Source organism: Entelurus aequoreus, linkage group LG04, assembly GCF_033978785.1.
Source record: "Entelurus aequoreus isolate RoL-2023_Sb linkage group LG04, RoL_Eaeq_v1.1, whole genome shotgun sequence".
NCBI classification, from domain to species: domain Eukaryota; kingdom Metazoa; phylum Chordata; class Actinopteri; order Syngnathiformes; family Syngnathidae; genus Entelurus; species Entelurus aequoreus.
This window is the reverse complement of record NC_084734.1, coordinates 50,576,441-50,594,867: the sequence shown is the minus strand read 5'-3', so window position 1 is coordinate 50,594,867 and position 18,427 is coordinate 50,576,441. Positions and strand designations below refer to the sequence as shown.

Sequence of the window (18,427 nt, the reverse complement as noted above, 5' to 3'; positions counted from 1 at the left end):
CCTCCATCCTCTGTGCCCACTGTCCCCTCCATGTCTGAAACCACAGCTGATTTATCTAGTAAGTTAACTGCAAAACTTATTTAACTTGAATTTAACTGAATTTAACTTCAGTAGACTGTGCTCTCTTTGTACAAAGTAAACTTTAAATATGAACAATTAACTAAAAATATAAACTAGTAATTAAAGACTAATATGTACAAGACTGATGAGACAAGATGACACTTTTACTGTAAATACAAAGCTTTATCACTTGGACTGTTCAACCCCAGGCCACTCTTGTAGCTGAATGTTTTCTACATTTTAAGATTAGGAACCATATGTGGCATTCTGGACATCATTCGTTCATTCATTGGTATTATTTATGTTCTTAACTGGGCCACCCCCATATCTTTATAAATGACATGTCATTTGTAATATGCCAGGCTGACAATAGAATAATGTAAACAACACTGCCAGAGCCGCAATGAGTTTATAGTAGGTGTGTGAATGATCAACAATCAATATTATTGGCAGAAATAGAGGGCCCCAAAATCAAATTTTGCTTAGGGTCCCATGGAGGCTTGGGCCGGCACTGCAGCGCAGCCTGTTTTTTTAAATGTTAATATCGCAGACGATCACCCTAATTTAATCGTAGCTGCCAAAATCGTGATTACGATTAAATTGTGATTAATTGTGCAGCCCTACAATAATTAGTGACAAGTTATCGTTGTTACGGGGGAATTAATAGCAATATACAGAACATGGCAGTTAAATGGACGGGGGAAAATAAAGCAAGTAAGGTTGTGTGCTCGGACTCTAGCAATATAGCTTAAAAAAAAGACAGGATTTAATATATGAAATAGTACTAAAAATATTTAGACTAAATACAGCTGGCAGTGTGGTAAATATGTGGTAAAGTCAATAAAAAAAATGGCAGGATAATTGGAATAAAGAAAGAAAATGTAAGCAGTATTACAAAGTACAGAGTGTATGAGTAATAACACTTAGACTTCCTTTTATTGTCATTCAAATTTGAACTTTACAGTACAGATACAAAACGAAATTTCGTTGCATTAGCTCGTTGTAGTGCAGGATAAAAGAGCAATAAGGTGCAGATATAAATAAATAGATTACTGTACAGATAAATATATTTCACTTTTGCATATGCATCCACGTTTATGGATGTATGTTATATTGTCTTTATATTCCAGCGAGTTAATCCATTTTTGGGGGGAATTGAGGGGATTATTATGATGCGTTCAAGAGTCTTATGGGCTGAGGGAAGAAGCTGTTACAGAACCTGAAGGTTCTGTAACAAGAGGAGGTAATAGAACTAGGAAAGAGGAAGATATCATTACTAGACTGAGGATATGACATACATATCTAAATAGCTCATTGAAATTAGGGAAACATAACACAGGGCTTTGTGATTATTGTCATTAAATAGAAAATGTATAATACTAGAGGTGGGAATTTATGGGCACCTCACGATTTGATTAAGTTTACAATTCAGGAGCTAGGGTTTGATTAAAAATCGATTAAGGATGCATCTTCAATATATATATATATGTAGTTTTACATTTATTTTCACTAAAAAGGCATTCATCACTTGCAACTTTTAAAAACAGTACATTTGTATTAAGAAACAGTTGAATTAATTTCCATGACATGTATTAAATTAATGGGATGGTGTGCAAAACTGGAACATAAGTGCTCTTAGATAAAGGAACTGGTCGGCATTACTTAATTTACAATAAATAAATATTCTTGACGTTTATTAATCAATTTTACAATCGCCCATGTCTGAATTGCATTGCATCTAAAAATCAATGATTTTCCTCACTTATGATTAAGATAGTGTAGGAACTATAATAGAGAGAAGGAAATAATGAACAATAATACAGTGAATGACCAGTCTTAAGGTATAAATTGACGTTAAAAAAGGCCAAATCGATGTTAAAAAAAGGCCAAACATTTTTTTTGAACGCATTATGACACCAAAGTCTCACTCTTGTCTTTTTCTGAATCTTGCCAGCCCTGCGACCATGCTGTGAAACATTGAGTTCAAGTTGTGGCGACCACACAACATAACATTTTTTTCTAACCACATGTAAACAAAGAGAGTGAAGATGTTACTCCTGGCTGCTTCAAGCCTGATCGACCGTGAGTAAACGCAGTGAGACCTCAGAAGTAGTTTGTTGCCGTTTCTCTGCTTGGCTGCATTAAGACGTGTTGGGAGGTGGAGCGTGAAAAACAGCGAGCTTCAGCAGAACACACACGTGCGGCACGTGGCGTCGCCGCCATGTGACCGTGACCGGGGGTGTCAGACATGAAGCTCGTAGATCAGCGAGCTACCTGTTAGCATCCTTCGGTCCCATCGGACGTCTGTCAGCAAAGCTCTCTCCGCCTGTGTCAGCCCGCCGCCAGTCATCCTCTGACCTTTGACCCCCCCCCCCAGAGCCGAGAACGTATATGACCAGCCGGGACCCGCAGGCCGGCGTGGCGAGACGCACCTGAATACCAATGCGCTTTATCTCTCGGCCATGTTTATCGAGCCACTCCATCCACTCCGCTGCGTGCGCTCAGACAACAGCAAATCCATCTCCCTGTGATTTCATTTTGAGCGCAGTGTTATGTGCCGCGCTTAATAAAAGCTAACGTCTGGTCCTTATTGACGAGCGCCGAGGTCCGGAACACGCGTACATTTATCACGGGAGCATGTCGAGGCGCAGAAACACAATCAGGAAGTAACAAGTCGCTTGCGCTATGTTGACCTAGTCCTTAATGAAGTATTGTTAACAACATACGATACAATTATTATCAACACTTTAGAACATGAATAAATCACATGATAAAATCATCAACACACAATAAAATTATCAGCATATTACTCATGATAAAATTATTAAAACATATAACACAATTATCAATACATATGATACAATGATTAACACATGATAAAAAAATAACCCATTTGTTAAAATGTCAACACATGATAAAATTATCAACACATAATACAATTATCAATACATATGATACAATGATTAAGACATTATAAAATATAATCCATCTTATACAATTATCAACACATTTGATAAAATTGTTAACACATGATAAAATTATCAACACATGATGCAATTATCAACACACATGATAAGGTATCAACACATGATAACTTTCTCAATATATATGATACAATTATCAACACACATGAAAAAATTATCATCACACATGCAGTGATGGGCAGTAACAAGCTAGAAGTAGCTAAGCTTCGAAGCTTAACTACATTTTCCAGTAGCTTGGCGGTAGCTTAGCTACTTTTTAAACGAGTAGCTTTTCCTGTGGCTTAGCTTTTAGAGCCATGTAGCGAGGTAGCTTACATCAAAGCTACAAGCTATAAAGAGAGAAAATGTACTGCGTAAAAAATACAACGACCTGGATAAATGGAACATCCATACATACGGAGAAATTCCATGATGGTTGGTTGGTGTTCGTATGATAAGTCACAATTGACTAGGGTTAGGGCGAAATATTAAGGACTGGCCAATCAGAGCAAAATAAGGCGGGGTCATCGAAAGTAGTAAAGAAAATCATAACAGACATGCACTCATGTCACATGACGACAAGGGAGTCGGAGACAGAGGGACGCTTCATGCTGACGACTAAAAAAAAAAAACATATTTGAAAACGGCAGATGAATTTTATCCCGCAGATTAGATTTTTCCCTTACTGATGAAGATGACGTGCAGGAAACCCACAACGATGCGTTTTCTTCGGCAATATTTAGACAAATTGTTTAAAGAAAACAATGCCCAAAACCTTTGGTTTTTATTTGTTTACTATGTAAACCAAAATCATAACTGCTCTCTTCATCGAAGATGTGGAACACACATTTAGGAACACACATTAAGGTGAGTTGAGTTCGTGAAAGGATTTACTGCGCATAACCATTGCCAACTGTTCTCAAACAACACACAAGTCATTGTTTTTTTTTTGTCAATATATAGATGGATGCTGTTTTTTTTACTGTAGGCAGAGAAAATGAATAACATTACAGGGATGGGCCAAAGAAAAGGCAAACTAAATAAATACATACAGTAGGGTGTGGGGACCCCTAGAAGTAGTTGTTGGGTGTCCCCAGCTAAATGACAGATAGTTAATAGTAATGGACCCTTATTGTGTTTATTTGTACACTCTCAGTTACATTAACATTGATATTATACATGTGGGCCCATAGATATAAATGCAGTTAAATGTAGCTTTGATGTAGCAAGCTACTTTTGCTGTGTAGATTGTAGTGTAGCTTACTTCCCCTGCAGCTTAGCTACATTAAATCGAGAATGACTTGTAGTTTAGACTACAACATTTTCCAAGTAGCTTGCCCATCACTGCACACTCGATACAATTATCATCACATGATAAAACGATCAACAGACATGATAAAATGATCAACACATAATACAATTATCAACAAATATTAAACAAATATAAACACACAATACAATTATCAGCACATGACAAAAGTATCAACACACGTGATAACATGATTAACACATAATACAATTATCAACAAACATTCAAAAGTATCAACACGCATGATACAATTATCAACACATGATGAAATTGTCAACGCCTGATACAATCATCAAACCATATGATAAAACGATTAACACATGATGAAAAGTATAAATGCATATGATACAATTAAACACATGATAACATTATCAATACTTGATAAAATTATCAATACACATGATACAATGATTAACACTTGATAACATTATGAACACATATGATACATTTCTCAACACAATTGATACAACTATCAACACACATGATAACATTATCAACACACATGATAAAACTATCAACACACATGATACAATTATCAACACATGATACAACTATCAACACACATGAGTGGTTAGAGCAGACCTGGGCATTCTGCGGCCCGCGGGCCGCATCCGGCCCTTTGTGCGTCCCTGTCCGGCCCGCGTGAGGCCAATTATAAATTACAAAATACATTTTAAAAAGTATCTATGTCGAGTGTGCAATACAACGGTGCTGCTTTTGTTTTGAAAATCGTTATTTGTATTACTTCCGTGTGGACGTATGCGTGTGCGTGGTTGTGAGTGAATGTGAACAGCTGCAATTACAAAATAAAGTTGAAAAAACATCTATGTCCTGCGCGCAATACAACTGTGCTGCTTTTATTTTGAAAAGTATTATTTATGGGCGTGTGTCCGTGTGTAACCTGCGAGTGAAGGTGCACATGCAGCGACAAGTGATGCACGGTTTACACCCGAGACGCTAAAAAGAGAAAAGTTGATGAGGAATGGCGTGTTTTCAACAAGACATGAACTGCAAAGCAACGTCCCCTCTAAGGTGCGTGCCTGCGCAATTGCGCACTGCTCAAGCGTCCGCTGCGCGCAGCAAGTATATGCCGCGCACCAAATCAAATCCCATCTGAATTCTAAACAAAATAAACATATTTATTCTATGGAATTTTGCAATGCAACTTTGAGTGACAGTGACAACAAACGGCCCTAATGGTGTTCGTCAACACCGTTTACAACACCGTTCAATTGAACACCGTTCAATTATTGTAACGTCTATCGAGATGCTTCGAGGACAGGAATTATATCGATCACTTTATTGAGCAAAACTGTTTATATTCGGACATAACCACACCAAAAACATGAGTAAAACACTTCTATCTCGAAAAACTAGTCATTTTCTGCCGTACAAACCAGGCCAAAACCAACTTGTCATCTGTCACCAACACGCATAGCACTAAACCACTGGTGCGTTTATGGCCACACAAAAAGTCGGACAACTCAAACACCACACAAAGTTACGCTATGACTCCTCAGTCATACGTGTGCTTATTTTACTGTCATTTATTATTAATGTTAATTTATTTATATTAGTCATGGAATGCTGTTACACACACTATGTTGAAGTATTACTATTATTATTAATTATTATTATTATTATTATTATTATTATTATTTATCTTACGGTATATATCAAAAATAATATTGAGCAAAATTTAATTGAAATATTGTCGATGTGGCCCTCCAGCAGTGCTCGGGTAGCTCATGCGGCCCCCGGTAAAAATTAATTGCCCACCCCTGGGTTAGAGTGTCCGCCCTGAGATCGGTAGGTTGTGATTTCAAACCCCGGCCGAGTCATACCAAAGACTATAAAAAAAAAAAAAGGGACCCATTACCTCCCTGCTTGGCACTCAGCATCAAGGGTTGGAATTGGGGGTTAAATCACCAAAATGATTCCCGGGCGCAGCCACCGCTGCTGCCCACAGCTCCCCTCACCTTCCAGGGGGTGAACAAGGGGATGGGTCAAATGCAGAGGACACATTTCACCACATCTAGTGTGTGTGTGACAATCATTGGTACTTTAACTTAACTTTAATAACATTATCAACACACATGATAAAACTATCAACACACACGATAACATTATCAACACGTATGATAAAATGTCGGGCAGCACAGTGGCAGAGGGGTTAGTGCGTCTGCTTCACAATACGAAGGTCCTGAGTAGTCGTGAGTTCAATCCCGGCCTCTGGATCTTTCTGTGTGGAGTTTGCATGTTCTCCCCGTGACTGCGTGGGTTCCCTCCGGGTACTCCGGCTTCCTCCCACCTCCAAAAACATGCACCTGGGGATAGGCTGATTGGCAACACTAAATTGGCCCTAGTGTGTGAATGTGAGTGTGAATGTTGTCTGTCTATCTGTGTTGGCCCTGCGATGAGTTGGCGACTTGTCCAGAGTGTACACCGCCTTCCGCCCGATTGTAGCTGAGATGGGCTCCAGCGCCCCCCGCGACCCCGAAGGGAATAAGCGGTAGAAAATGGATGGATGGATGGATGATAAAATGTCCTCATCTGCTTTTGGAATGAAACGGCTCAGACGCCATAATTGACTTCTGTGTGCACACCAACCCCTCATGCCACCGTAAGCCCCCTCCGCCCCACCCCTCCGAGTCCACGCCCCCACCTCCCAATGGACGAATTTAAGTGTTCCTTGATGTGTAAATCTTCTGGTGCAGATGTTGAATAATTCATCAGGAGCTTGTTGTCAATAAAACATCTGCTGCCAGACGTCTTCATAGCCGATTGATTGAAGCTGTTTTGTCTGCTGCTGTTAAATCTGCTGTTTGTTTTTGCTTCATAGCCACTTACCAAGGCAGCACAGCTTTTTACTCGTTTTAACCAGGGTCATTTATCCTCATCCAGAAAACAACACAAACAATCAGACAATTTTAAATGCCAAAGGGAGAACACTATTCAGTTTTGGTTGTTGCATCACAGCATATAATTTCAGTTACAATCATAGCAATCTACTTCATGTGCCTGCAGAACATACATTGGATATTATGGGTGTCCTGATATGTTTTTACTTCCAATACGATACTGATATTCCCATACGATACAGACATACTGCCATTATTTTTTATAGTGTGCAATGTCAGAAAAGCTTTGATCAAGTGGAATTAGTCAAACAGAGAAGAGTGGTAGGTATTCAAAACACTAACCTATTATTAACTGCCTGGAATAAAGTTAAAGTATAAGTTAAAATACCAATGATTGTCACACACACACTAGGTGTGGTGAGATTATCCTCTGCATTTGACCCATCACCCTCATCCCCTGGGAGGTGAGGGGAGCAGTGAGCAGCAGCGGTGGCTGCGCCCAGGAATAATTGTTGGTGATTTAACCCTCAATTCCAACCCTTGATGCTGAGTGCCAAGCAGGTAGGTAATGGGTCCCATTTTTATAGTCTTTGGTATGAATGGACTCATGCTGTCTTTAAGTTTAAGTGTAATGGTAGTTTTTTTAGTGACACATTGCGGCTACCATAATCAATTAAGTGTAGCTGATAACACAGTAAGTTAGTAGTAATGTTTGTTACTGGTACTTTCCAATACACTTCTGCTTTGGAGACTTTGTATGTGTAAGTAATATGCAACTATAATTATTTGATACTTGTTTATATTGACAAATGTGCTGTTTTAGACAAAAATATTGTTTAATGAAGGACATCCGTATTATGTATGTCTAGCTTGTGTGCTATTGTGTGCTTAGCTGTTGTGTAGCTCTAGGTCCTAGTAGCCTATAGCCTACCATGTTTTTACTTTTTGTAAATGACTTGACTAAAATACAAAAAAGACCAACCTTGTGTGCTTATTGGAGGACATTTAGATCAGTGTTTCTTAACCGTAGGGCCAATAATTATATTACAGTTTTTTTCAGTCACTAGCGAGCGTTCGTCCAAGCAATTGTCACATTTTCAAAACTCTAAACACAACTAGCACTGCATCGGTCTTTTGTGGCCATACAATTCAGACGTTTAATGTCGTTTTCTCACAATATGCAGTCAGTGAACACATTCCCAAGCGTTTACATTTTCTTATCAGACAAACTATACCTCCCAACAAAATTATGGATTGTTTTTGTATTATTGACTACTGTGATATGTTACTTTACCTGACTATGGTCAAAATAAATATTTTCAGTTTGCAGCATCATTGTTGAGCAGTTCTTGAAAAGAGAACAGGATATTTTTACTTTCTCTTTAGGTCCTTACATATAGGCCCACTTCAAAGTAAACAATGACAATTGCTATGGATTTGCCAATATAGTTTGTCAAGTTACCGTAATCATTCATCACATATGCTAAAAAGGTAAGGCAAAATGCCCCAAGCATGTGATTTCTTATAGTATAAAATAGGGTTTAAAAAAATGTGTTTTGTATTTATCACTGTTCTGGGTAACTCACTCCAATAGTGTCTTATCATTTAAAGTCTGTGTGAGTGAGATGAAAATAAAACTGCATTTTTACAAATGCTTGCTTTTATTTTGATGAATGGGCATATGTTTTGACAGAAGTGTGTCATTTTGAAAATAATCTAGGAATTAAGAAAATTGAATGTGGTGTTTGGAAAAGTGTGTATATCTTTTGAAAAAAACCCCCACCCAGTTAGTAAAATTGTGTTTAAGCAAATGGAAATCCTGTTTCTCAGCTGTGTTCCGCAGCGGTACTCAGTTGTAATACACTTTTCCACCACTTATGGCAGTAATGACAATATCAAAACACGTCAGAAGTCTGGAGCTAAAGTCATGGAGAAATGTCTTAAATGTAAAAAAAATGACTAATGTGGAGAAGCTGTATTTTCATTTGCACTTTAATTCTATTGAGAGTTTGTTTAAGGAACATATATATTGTTATTATTTGTTATTAGTTGGAATTTGTTTATTTTAGCCCTGTGTAATTGTATGTTCATCAGGTTCATGGGTATGATTGATTAGTATTTATTTTGTAATCAGCCTGGCCTAATAATCTTTGCGATTAACACATGCTTTCATATTGACAAGGTTTATCTTGTTAAAATACAAGTAGATTAGATATAATTATAAAATATTAAAAATCAAGCGTAACATTATTTAATTCATTGGTTACATTTGAGTGGAGTGGAAAAAAAACATCTTGTTTAATTCGCTCTGCCTAATATTGAATTACAGTGAAAGCAGTAAAATGTTTAACAATTACATATTTTTGCATTAATAAATACATGATAATACCAACACTTCAAAACAAGTTAGCGGTTACAACAGCTTCTCCTTCAGCTGATATGCTTCATTTCTTGTTTTCGGACGTGCACACACAGTGTAGTCTACTTGTGTAGTTTGTGTAGTTATTACATTTTTCTCTCTCTAAAGTATTGTTAATCAACCTGCTAATTTCCTGTTAGCTGTAATGTGTTTCTAGCTATACTTTTGTTAAAATGTAATAACCACTTTCTTTATTCTTCGAGTGTTTCACAACTCTATGCTAGCCTAGCGGTTAGCTTGGCTCCTTGTCATCTCCTGCCCTCTCTTGTTCATTGCATCACATGTTTAGCTATTCATTCAGTGATAATGGTACTTGCTATGTGATTAGTAGCTTAGATGTGCGACTTTACACAGTGTACACGATGGACATACTTAAACCATGTGAGCTAGCCGCCAGCTGCACTGTGAAAAAAAACAAAAAACTTTTTATTTTACGGTAAAAACTGGAAGCTCAGTTGCCAGAATTTTAGTTTAACATTTACTGTGGTTTTTCCACCAAATTATACTGAAAATTAAAAACCTATACCACTTATATTTTTATGGGAAAATTCTGATGGCAGAGCTACCATATGTTGTTTTTTTTACTGTACAGTAAAATCTAATAAAACAATGTTTACTGTGTGTTAAACCAGGCATTGACTAAAAAGATGCCATTGACTAAGTTTCATAGTCAATAAATATGACTAATTACGGCAGCACAATTCTTGTATTCACACCTTTATCCAGATTCTCACCAAAACATTTATTTAATCCAAAGGAAGTTGCAAAGTAGCCTGTTGCTCTCATACATACATAAATATTAGTGATGTAATGATATCAAAATGTCACGGAACGATATTGTCGTGGTATTAAGGCCACAGTACAATATTATTGTGGCATAGTCAAAATAAATAATGGCTTGTTAAAATTACCAAATGAAAAATAAAATGAAGTGGCAGTAATGTTAAGGATGAACACATTTACTGTAATTGAACACTAAACAAATTGCTCAAATGATTTAATCATTGTACAAACAAGGTTTTTTAAGTGCAAAGAATAGTGCAGGAACATAAAGTGTTTCAAGTTACTTTAACTGACAATGTAAACATCCAGTTTAACAAGTGTGAAACAATAATGTTCACTTCAATTTTAAACTTCCTGAGAAGCATCGCCCTCTGCAGTGGACATTTTTGTATTAGGAAAATGTTTTTTTTCTAAGAAAAGTAAACTAACAATTAAACTTTCAATAATGTAAATACCCCACAAATTGATGTTTGGCCTCTCTTGCTTCCTGGCTTCATGTGAAGGATATTTTCTGTCCAGGATGTACCGCCTTCCGCCCGAATGCAGCTGAGATAGGCTCTAGCAACCCCCGCGACCCCGAAAGGGAAAAGCGGTAGAAATGGATGGATGGATGGACGGTTCATCAAGTGGCCTATTACTTGTATTCTTTGTTGTAGGTGTGGCGGTCTGCAGTGTTTTTTTTTTGCATGTCTGTTGCCCCACATGAGAATTTATGCCAAAGGAAATAACTCCTTGTCTGCTCATTCATCAGACTGATGAGAGGCTCCAACATATTTTTTTCTCCTCCATTGTTTTTGTGTTCACTGTAAAACCAAAATGTGTCAATACATCTGATTTACTTTTCGCAGAAGGTGTTCCACTCTGCTCGCCTACAATGCGCAAAGGATCATGGGAGATGTAGTTCTCTGACCAGTCCATTTAATCGCGCCCGAAAAAACTACATTGACGGTAGTACTCCAAGTTCTCGTTTGTTATCGTCACATACCAAGGCATTATTGCTAGTATTTTGAAACCGAAATACTGCAGTATTTACAATACCGTTACATCCCTGACAAACATGATATAGATTAGGGATGGGCGATATAGACAAAAAAGTATATCTCGATATATTTTTACTTACAACTCGATATTCGATACATATGTCGATATATTTTCCGGTGAAAGTATACATATAAAGATATTCATATTTGAGCAAGATTCACTGAAATTGAACTGCATGACAAGTGTACTGTAAACAGTCAGTGACCCTTTTATTAACCCAGTTAGTCAAGATGGGTATTAAAAGCACAGAAAAGAAACTGTTTAAGTAGCACAGAATTACATAACATAAATAAAATAGAAAATATTCTTTCTACGTAAAATAAATAACACTGCTGTGCAAATAATACATTTTTGGCAGCATTTCTCGTGCGAAATATGCCTGACTTGGCAATTCGAGAACAGTTTTGATTTGGGCTTACATGGTAAACAACTCAAATGAATGTTTTATCCAGACGCATACATTTGTCCAAATGTGGCCAAGTAGATCCATTGTGGGTTTCCTGGACGTCGTCTACATCGCTAAAAGAAAAATATAAACAAGAGAATCCCTCTGCCATCTTCCACTAGTTTTTTTAATATATAAATCTCTCTTCTCTCCTACGACTCTCTCGTCGTCATTTAGGATGTCTGTTGTGATTTCCCTTCCAGGTTCGATGACCCGCCCTATCTTGCCTCTGATTGGCCTGTCCCTAGTGTTTTGCCATGATCTTAACCAATCGTGATTCATCATAGTAAACAACCAACCAATCATGGATGTTTTTATACGTGCAAGCACGTCTTGGAAGGAGGAAGGGGAGGGGTTTAGTAGGGAGTGGGAGGGAGTGGGAAGCGAGGGAGAACAAGGAACACAACAAATAAGCGGCATTTGGTCATTTTAACGTGAAATAAATGATATCGATATTACGATATTTTCTTAATTAATATCTTGTTTAAAAATATATCGAAACATCTTACAAAATCGATATATCCCCCCAGCCCTAATATAGATACATTAGCATTTACATTATTACACAAACATACTTAATCCTAGGGGTGTCCTGAAACAACGTTTTCACTTCCTATAAGATCAAGATATTTGAGCCTTAAGTTATGGCTGTTACGATATCAATCTGATACAATATCAGCTGAACTCATACATACTGTTGTTATTTTCTAGTGTGGAATGTTAGAGAAGGTTTAATCAAGTGAAAGGAGTCAAACAAAGAACAATGGTAGGTGTGTGAAAACCCTAACATATTCATTATTAACTGTCTGTAATGTACTTATGCTGTCTTTGAGTTGGAGTAGAGTGGTAATTGTTTCCTTGGCGATATCTAGTGGCCACAAAAATTAATGAACTTAAGATCATGACGCAGTAAGTAGAATGATGCGGACACACTTTCTAATACGCTTCTGCCTTGGATACTTTGTATGTGTAAGTAATATGCAATTATAATTATTTGATACTTGTTTATATTGACAAATGCGCTGTTTTAGACTGCAATATTGTTCAATGAAGGACACTTATTACGTATGTCTAGCTTGTGTGCTTAGCTGTTGTGTAGCTGCTAGGTCTTAGTAGCCAATAGCCTACCACGTTTACCTTTCACTTGACTGAAATACAACAAAAGACCAACCTTGTGTGCTTATTGGAGGACATTTAGATGTTAACTGACTGTCCAGTTTGCACAAGTAAACACACTGCAGGACTGCTTGTATCAGACATTATTTCACACATTTTACATGCATGCAAGCCCTTATCATCTGACACCGTTTTTTTTCCTTTTTGCTGATATCAGACTGATATGCAATATTTGACTGACAAAGTAAACAAAAACACTTAAGATAATACTAAAACACTATACAATACTAATACTAAAAACATTGCATACATAAGCAGGCAATATTACTAATAACTTACCTCAAGAAAATCACCAAAATTACTAATCAAATTTAAAATGGGGACTAATCCAAATAATACATGTCACTTTTGGGGTCAATACTTTACATGCACACTTTTGTTTTTGTTTGTTTTTGTTTTTTTTTCCAAAATCTCTCTTTGCTGAGTGTCATAATAATGTGTGTAACATCCAACATGTCCATCATGACTCACACACTCCAGGAGTGCAGGGGATATTGATGGGGATGAGGATGGTGCAGGTGGAAGTTGGGAACCATCATCTACATTCTCATCCAGGGAGGAGGAAGATGATGAGGATGAAGGCAGATAAACCATGCTTTTAAGATGACCATCATCACATTCATCACACTTGCTAGTGATTGGCTGAGAGCCAACCAAACAGTCACATGGTCGCGCTGTGACTTTCAATGGCACGCATGAACAACACATCCAACGTCTTACCTTTCTTGTGTGCGTGTCATGCGTGCTGTGGAGGCATGTTGCAGACTTTCCCACGCGGGGACGCGGGCGAGGATGTCCGGATGGAGCCGAGCTGCTGTGGGCTGCACTCGGCCGAGCAGCTGCGCTCCTTCTTCTTCTTTTTTTTTTTTTTTGTTTTTTTTTTTTGCTTTTAAAGCTTTCAAAAGCAAAACATTTCTGTGGCCCATCCGACTCTTTTGTGTGGTCTGTGGAGTGAAAGCATCTTGGTTGTTTTTGAGGTGTGGTTTAGTTCAGGCAGTACGGATCCTTGTTGTGCACGCAGAGTCCTCCTCCCTGTGCGTGTGCGCGCCCTCACACGCACGGAGGTGAGGCAAGTGTGGGAGTGTCTTCCATCACTGCCACGCTCCTCCTGCACCGCCACTTATTATTTCATACACTATATAAGTGGACACAATAATAGGTACACCTGCGCAAGGTAATGCATGTATGAAAAATAGGTGTGCTCAGTTTGGATGGATGTTGTCACACAATCTCAAATGAATGTTTTATTGTGAATGGAGGTGTTCCTAATGTTTTGACTGTCATGCATTATACGCATACCTGCATGTGTTAACATTATAAACATGATGTTGATATTGTTGATATCTAATATTTCGAAACCAAAATACCACCGCCTGCAGCAGTGTTTATCAACCTTTTTTGAGCCAAGGCACATTTCTTTCATTGAAAAAATCCGGCAGAAATCATTAAAAAATGAAAAGTCGTTGTCGCAATTGTTGGATATGAATTGAAACCATAACCAAGCATGCATGACTATATAGCTCTTGTCTCAAAGTAGTTGTGCCGGCACGACCTGTCACATTATGCCGTGACTTATTTTGAGTTTTTTTGGTATTTTCCCAAATGTAGTGTTTTAGTTCTTGTCTTGCTCTCCTATTTTGGTGGCTTTTCCTGTTGTAGTTCAATGTCTTCTTTTGAGTGCTATCCCCCGCACCTGCTTTGTTTGAGCAATCAAGAATATTTGATTTGTTGCTATCGTTTTTGTGGGGACATTGTTGACTGTCATGTCATGTACGAATGTACTTTGTGGATGCCGTCTCTGCGCCACACGCTGTAAGTTTTTGCTGTCGTCCAGCATTCTGTTTTTGTTTACTTTGTAGCCAGTTCAGTTTTAGTTTCGTTCTATAAAGCCATCCCTAAGATTTAATGCATTTTCTTAGGGGCACTCAACTTTTTTTAATTTTTAGGTTTAAGCATTAGATACCTTTTTACCTGCACACTGCCTCCCGCTGTCGCCTGCATATTGTGATCACGACAAACCATCTCACACGACCTGTTCCCGACATATACAAAGAAATTAGCTACCGGCTTCCACCTACTGATATGGTATGGCATACATGGTTACTCTGCCGAGCTCTAGACAGCACTGACACTCAACAACAGTACATTATTTGCAGATTATAATTACTGGTTTGCAAAACATATTTTTAACCCAAATAGGTGAAACTGCATGATCTCCTACGGCAGTGATCCCCAACCTTTTTGTAGCTGCGGACCGGTCAACGCTTGAATATTTGTCCCACGGACCGGGGGGGGGGTTAATTTTATTTTTATTTTTATTTTTTTTCATAAAGAAATACAATCATGTGTGCTTATGGACTGTATCCCTGCAGACTGTATTGATTTATATTGATATATAATGTATATACTGTGTTTTTTATGTTGATTTAATTAAAAAATATATAATAAATAAAAACATTTTTTTAAATTTTTTTTTTTTAATTTCTTGTGCGGCCCGGTACCAATCGGTCGTGTGAGACTACGATGGTTTGCCCGGTGGTCGGGGACCACTTGTCCTACGGCACACCAGACTGTACCTCACCGCGGCACAGTGGTTGAGAAACACTGGCCTACAATATATGCAGGTAACACACGGAGCAATCAAAGGGGGTTATTGCACAATATATGTGATAAACATGATGTTGATAGAGATTTTTATATGATTATCACAGCGGCGGGCTGTGCGTTTCCCACCTAGGCCTTCAGTGATGTCCTACTTAGTCTGACTTTAATAAATACCACTCAAAATACCATAATTTATGTCACCACATGACCACGGCTGGAGAAATGCTATGCAGAAACACACTTGTGCACTACTGGACATTGAACCATCTCAACAGTGTACAAAACAGGCTATATTGAGGCACCTTTAAAAATTAATGAACCCGCATCAGCATTTAAATCATACCTTACATGGTACTGTTAAAATTAAAGTAATTGTAAAGAAAATATTAAATGTGGAAAAAAACATACATAAAATATTTGAACTTTTTCTATGCGAGTTAAAAAAGTGACAACCGATGATTTCTCTGTTGGCCGGGTATGGCTCCGGTGCCACTTCCAGCTTTTCGCAAATTACAACTTGTGAATCGATTCTCACTTGGGAGTGACGAGTGAAAATCCAATCACAGTCACGTTTAGCGTAAGGCTACCTAGATGGGCTACTGTCAGAAACTTGTGATCTGATTGTCTATCGCAACTGTTTATCCGGCAGAATTCATACAGCGCTGGCAACAAGCTAGCTGAATTCTGATTGGATAAAAGCTGTAACGTAAAAACCAGCAACATTGGAGCCTAATAAGATATGAAGATATGGGACGGCGTGGCGAAGTTGGTAGAGTGGCCGTGCCAGCAATCTGAAGGTTGCTGGTTACTGGGGTTCAATCCCCACCTTCTACCATCCTAGTCACGTCCGTTGTGTCCTTGGGCAAGACACTTCACCCTTGCTCCTGATGGCTGCTGGTTAGTGCCTTGCATGGCAGCTCCCGCCATCAGTGTGTGAATGTGTGAATGTGGAAATACTGTCAAAGCGCTTTGAGTACCTTGAAGGTAGAAAAGCGCTATACAAGTATAACCCATTTATCATTTATAATATGATGAGTACTTTATGGAAAGTAGATTAAAATTAACTTTTATTAATCTATGATAATGATTTATGTTGGGCCAGCAGAGAAGGTCTTGCTGGCCCTAACGGCACACCACTGGATTATTATACTGTGCTAATGCATATTGATGACACATTATAGTTGTGTCCCGGAAATTGCAACAAACACATCTTCAACACAACTTAGCATCCTCGTGAGCAACTGTGGCTAACGTCCCTCCACAGTGTTAAATAAAGTATGTTTACCACTTGCGGACTAGGACTAGCTAAACACGGTGCACTACACACTGTAAGAGCATAGACAAAAGTGTCGCCAACTGCTAAGCTATAGCTCTTAAATGTGAACAAAGATGGGCAGAGCGATACAAATATCAACAGTAATACTACAGTTATTAGGTAGAATTTTTTTCATAATCATATTTATTTTTTTGTCGCTTTTTTTATTACATTCTATAAACTTAGGAAATAAGACTTTTAAGAGCATAGCCAAAAGTTGTTTCGGCTTTTGTAAATTATTTGGGGAAAAAAACAAGAAAAGACCAACCTTGTGTGTTTATTGAAGAACATTTAGATGTTGACTGGCTGTGCAGATGTGCACAAGTAAACATGCTGCAGGACTGCTTGTATCAGATATTACATCACACATTTTACAAGCCAGCACATCTATTTATTTATTTTTTACTGATATAGGACCGACATCCAATATCAGTATCAGATCAGGACACCCTTAAAGATTATCTGAAAAGTTGGCACACTAACATCGAGTAACAACATATTTGATTCTATATCTATATTTTTATACTTGATTTTTTTCATTTGAAAGCTAGCATGCTTAGGTTAGCTTGCTAGAAATTGACTACTAGTGATGTGCTGATTGATACAGAAAAATCAATACCGTTGATAACAGATCTTTACACTGTAATATGGATTCTCAAATATTGATACTTTTGATACTTTAGTTCAGTGGTTCTCAACCTTTTTTCAGTGATGTACCCCCTGTGAAATTTTGTTTTAATTCAAGTACCCCCTAATCAGAGCTAAGCATTTTTGGTTGAAAAAAAAAGAGATAAAGATGTAAAATACAGCACTATGTCATCAGTTTCTGATTTATTAAATTGTATAACAGTGCAAAATATTGCTCATTTGTTGTGGTCTTTCTTGAACTATTTGGAAAAAAATATATAAAAATAACTAAAAACTTGTTGAAAAATAAACAAGTGATTCAATTATAAATAAAGATTTCTACACATAGAAGTAATCATCAACTTAAAGTGCCCTCTTTGGGGATTGTAATAGAGATCCATCTGGATTCATGAACTTCATTCTAAACATTTCTTCACAAAAAAAGAAATCTTTAACATCAATATTTATGGCACATGTCCACAACAAATCTAGCTGTCAACACTGAATATTGCATTGTTGCATTTCTTTTCACAGTTCTTTTTGACAGACATTTAAAAAAAATCTCACGTACCCCTTGGCATACCTTCAAGTACCCCCAGGGGTACGCGTAACCCCATTTGAGAACCACTGCTTTAGTTATTTGAGATAATGTGTATGTTTAACAGGAACTCTGTGTAAAAAAGTACAGTATTTTTTAACTATAAGTCGCAGTTTTTTTCATAGTTTGGCCGGGGGTGCGACTTATACTCAGGAGCGACTTATGTGTGAAATTATTAACACATTACCGTAAAATAACAAATAATATTATTTACCTCATTCACATA

At 37.6% G+C, this 18,427-nt stretch overlaps 1 protein-coding gene across 1 annotated transcript in view; it reads right to left on the bottom strand.

The window, feature by feature from the left end:
- The window catches only part of syndig1l (synapse differentiation inducing 1-like), a 137,951-nt gene extending 123,831 nt beyond the window's left edge, over positions 1-14,120 (bottom strand). Inside the window, exon 1 of the mRNA XM_062045149.1 lies at positions 13,778-14,120. The gene's annotated coding sequence lies outside the window, so the exon portion shown is untranslated. The remainder of the gene's footprint in view (positions 1-13,777) is intronic.
- Positions 14,121-18,427: the final 4,307 nt, after the last annotated feature.